This window comes from Bison bison, unplaced genomic scaffold, assembly GCF_000754665.1.
Source record: "Bison bison bison isolate TAMUID 2011002044 unplaced genomic scaffold, Bison_UMD1.0 scf7180017864211, whole genome shotgun sequence".
NCBI classification, from domain to species: Eukaryota; Metazoa; Chordata; class Mammalia; order Artiodactyla; family Bovidae; genus Bison; species Bison bison.
In genome coordinates, this window is record NW_011494783.1 from 3,936,298 (window position 1) to 3,941,312 (window position 5,015).

The window sequence follows — 5,015 nt, forward strand, 5'->3', positions numbered from 1 at the left end:
TTATGCTTTTCCTACTTGATATTCATCAGTAAGTTCTTATTGTCCTTAGGAAGAAGTCCTAGATCCTTTCAAGGCGTGTGTAAGGTTCTTCCTGCCTGGCTCTTGCTTCTCTCTCCAGCTCCATCCTACCTCATTCTCCATACTCCCTGCTATATTGCCTACGGTCCATGCCTGGAATGAGCTCTCAGTGGTCCTTTCCTGTTTTGTGTTCCATCCCCAGAGCAAATTCAAAGATAACTCCCTCAGAGAAGCCATCCCAGGTCTTCCACGACTGGGCCAGGTTCTTTTAAATTTCTTTATAATCACACATTCAAGACTGTGTTTAATGTATGTCTTCTCTTACAGACTTTGAGCTTCATAAGAATGGGACACAGATCTGAGCTTGCTCCCCACTCTGACTGCAGTGCCTAACAAAGTGCCTGACATGCGATATGCTCTAAATACGTGTTTTTGTGTGTGTAATGAATGAATGAATGCAATAGTAGCACACACACACACATAAAGTCTATAGAAGTACGAAGAAGGAAAAGAATAATTTTTGGAGTAAGTGATACATTGGGAAGATATAAAATTAAAACTGGTTCTTCAAGGTCAATAAAAACCAGCATCAGATGATAAGGAACAAGACTGTCTTGGGAAAATGGACAACCTGAAGTAAGGCATGTATCATGGCTGAAATAGGAAGGTGCCCCAAGTTCTCAGAATGTCTGAAAAAACATTCTCAGAATGTGTACCGTAGTCCATAGGCCAGAAAATCATTAACTTTTTGGAGTATACTCATGGCTTGTTTTTAACTGTATATATATCCCAGAGGAACTGAGTCATCAGATTTTACCCATTTGAAGGAAATCCCGCTTCAACTCATTCATTCTTAAAACTCTTCTGCTTCTTTTTTCCCCACCCATCCTCTTTGAGTCAGTGGTTAGAAAATCCTAAAAGTGGGTACATCAGAAAAGAGTTTACTGAAAATCTTTTAAAATAATGTTTTAGAATTATGGAATGTTATAAACTCTTCTCTTTAATCATGAGTTGAGTAGAGTAGGAAAATGACTTGTTTCTGTTGTCGAGTTTACGCTAGAATGCTTTCTGCATGGAGAAACTAGATTTTGTAGTCACAAATGTACAGAAGTGCTGGAGAAAAATGTTCAAGGTGAAAAGGAGTTTGTTTAAATACAGCAATATTTCCCTAAAAGAGGACTTTATAAAGAACCCCTGGAAGGGTAGGTTGGAACACTGTAGCACAGATGATACAGATCAGTATAAAAATTGAAGTTCAAAAGTTATTTACAGGGTGAATATCTGTGCCAAGAAGGAGCACTTTCAGTATCAGGAGAGGATGATAGAGGAGTTGGATGGAGATACAAGGTAGAGATGAGCAGGTGAACCTGGGGTACAGAGACGAGTATGACCAAAAAAAAATTTTTTTTGAGAGAGAATGTTTTAGTCCAGGACTTTTCAATCTTGTACATGCCTGTGAATCCCTTGGGATCTTGTGAGAAGAGGAATTATTTTCAGTGAGTCTGTAGTGAGTACAGAGTTTCTACATCTCTAACAAGTTCTAAGATAATGCCAGTGCTTCTGGTCCATGGGCCACACCTTGAGTGTAGCAAAGACCTAGCCTCTGCACCTTGGCTCCCAAGTGTGTAGAAAACACAGGTCAGGCGGTAAGAAGGAAGGATGGGGATGTGGGCCTTTGAGGTGTTGTAGCTTATAAAAGATAGAAGCCCATTTTCTTTCCAGGAAAAATAAAGCACATGATATAGAAATGATACCACATAAGACAGCATGGCACAGTGCTTGGAGCAACACAAGAAACAATGGTCATTCTCTCAAAACTTTAATTTCTTCTGTTTCTCATCTGTATCACCTGTTCTCTTTAGAGTTCCTTGACTTACATTACTATTCAAAAGGAAAACAGAAAGTTTTTTTTTTAATAAATCACTGTTTGTATCTATGTACAGAAAGGTTACAAACAATATATTAATACTATAACACAATAATTAAATTTATGGTAGTTTCTCCCGACTTATTGACTGACTCATTCCTAGATTCTCTCTTAACAACTGTGTGTTAATTCGGCCTATTCATAGTAAGAAACTCTACAATTCAGCATCTTGGTTATCAATAAACTAGCAAAAATAAACAAGAAAATAAATAAAGTAAAACTCTTGTGAATTTAAGAAATGTCATTCTCTAGCTCAGAACTGATGAAAGGCAAAACCAAGATGGGTAGAGAAAAACCAAAGTCAGTTACCTCTCACCAGAACATAATGTTTCAGGCCTCTCAGGCCCCCAGATATCCTCTAAGACCCTGCGCATTGCATGTCCCACCCCTCAAAGTCTGTTTCAGGCGGTGGTTTAGTTGCTAAGTCGTGTCTGACTCTTTGCAACCACATGGACTGTAGCCTGCCAGGCTTCTCTGTCCGTGGAATTTCCCAGGCAAGAATACTGTAGTCGGTTGCCATTTCCTTCTCCAGGGGATCTTCCCAACCCAGGGACTGAACTTGCAGACCCACATCTCCTGCATTGTGGGCAGATTCTTTTACTGCTGAGCTACCAGAGAAGCCCTTCGTTTTGGGTGGGAGCATCCAATTGGCTGTGCTGACATTTGTTGCAGAACCTTCATCCTTACTCTCTCACCTTAGTCTTCCTTAGTAGAATGTGCTGCCTGGCCTCCCACTTATCTTGGCATTTCCTCCTGATAGAAATGCCTTCTACAAAGGCAGCCTCAAACAAACCCATGTAAACCCAACATATTGTAAAGCTGTGCATGAAAATAGGGGAAAAAAATGTGTGGAAATTCCAAAGTAGATACCATTACAGTAGGATGACCATATAATTTACCAGAAAACAGGGCCATTTTCGAGAATGAAAGGAGTATAACAGGGATGAACTGGTCCTCTGCTGAACAAGCTGAGATGCATGGTCACCTTGCCTAACAGGTGTGGATCTCGCTGAGACTGGGTCCAGAGGGAGTTCTTGGTTCAAGGCAGTTTGAAAGACACAACGCAATCAACCAAAATGCTCTGCAGTCACGTATTTGAGCACTCATTTTTTTCCCTTTTAATCCTCAAACCAACTCGATTGCTCTGCTTACAGTTCTTATAATCTCATAAATTCTGCGATGGATATACACTGCTTGCTTTGTCAGCAACCGATTTCTTGCGGGCAAACCCCACCCCATCCCTTTTCAACAGAATCTGGTTTCTGTTTGGGTTCAAGCAAGCTCATCTGTCTCCATGTACAGTCAATATTTCAACCCATGGCTACTGAGGTTATTTTACAGAAATGCATATAATCCAGGCCAGCCATCCAGGAAGACTTCTGAGATGATGGCTGGGGCAGCCTTAGGTGAAAGACAAAGTGGAGAGAGAGCCCTTGGAGGGCCCAACAAGCCAGATCTTGCTAACTTCCTGGAGCCTCTTGATCATGCCCACACCTAACTCCGAACTTTTCATTTAGGTGGACCCACTGACTTCCTCTTTTGTGAAGGCAGATCCAGTGCTGTTCTCTGTTATTTACAACTGAAACCACTCAAACTAATGTAACCTCAGTGTTCACAGGGCCCCATATTTGGCCCTACAACTCTATTATGAGCTTTGTTTCAGCTGCCATTGCTAGCTGGCCAATTATGTTCATATTTCTTAAAATTCTAGAAAGGAAATTTGGTGGGTCAATTTATCTTTTTGCACAAGGCTTTCATTATAGTTGTTATGAATCTGTGGTTTGGCTGTTCCTAAGGCAGTGCCTGGTAGGAACCTATCATGAAGGCTGAGTGGGAGGGCTCAGTCCCCTCAGAGGACCTGTGTGCTTGTCCGCCCATGAGCACAAGCAGGACAGTCTTGGGGCATCTGTAAAGGATACAATTCCATTCTCTGTATTATTTACAGTCCTTGCTTTTTTCTTTTTTTCTGAACATCTGAATTACAGATATGTATCACAGAAACGGAGGAGGAAATAGCAACCCACTCCAGTATTCTTGCCTGGAAAATTCCATAGACAGAGGAACCTGGGGCTACAGTCCATGATGGTCACAAAAGAGTTGGAGACTGAGCAATTAACACATACACACATCACAGAAACACTATAGAAATACTTAGAAATACTATAGCTCATCTGTTACATTTTAGAGAACACCTACAAATAAGAATTTGAATTTTGAAAAACTTCCCTCATTTTTCTCACGTTTATTCTTTCCTTTTGCAATGTAATTATTATTATATGGAACCTGTATCTGATGATGGTGAGTTTAAATGGATCAAAACTATTGCTCCTTAAAAGCAACACCAAAATTTTAAGATACGATGCATACTAATTAAAGTTCAAGGAGCCCTAGGCAAGAAAAAAAGATAAGCCTTTGCTTAAGTTATGCAAAAGTGAATTAAATATTCAAGATTAATTAAAACTGAGGGAAAGATTTTTTAAGGGTACCATTTAAAATTTGCATAAAAGTTAATGCAATTATTATAAAATGTTTCCTATCAAATTGGTTTGAAGAGTAAGGGAAGTCCATTAGTAACATAGTGAAATAAGAGTTAATTCATGTTGCTCTAGGCAGTTTTTTCCCTTTCTTCTGTAAAAGTCACTTACAACTGTATAATAATTATATATCAATACCCACAAATAAAAGGAATAATTCTATGGTATTTATCTATTTTCTAAAAGTAAAAATTTCCCTTCAATACCCCTGGTTGTTTAAATGGTAAAAAAAAAAAAAAAAATCTGCCTGCAATGCAGGAGACCTGGGTTTGATCCCCGGGTCAGGAAAATCCCCTGGAGAATGGAATGGCTATCCACTCCAGTATTCTTGCCTGGAGAATCCCATGGACAGAGGAGCCTGGAGGGCTATAGTCCATGGGGTCACAGAGTCAGACACGACTGAGCCACTAACACACACACACACACACACACATACACACATTCCATCCTGATGATTTCCACAGTGAAAATTCCATTCTCCAATTCAGAACAATGACCTTGGGTATCCATTTTCTTGTATAGACATAGATGCACAG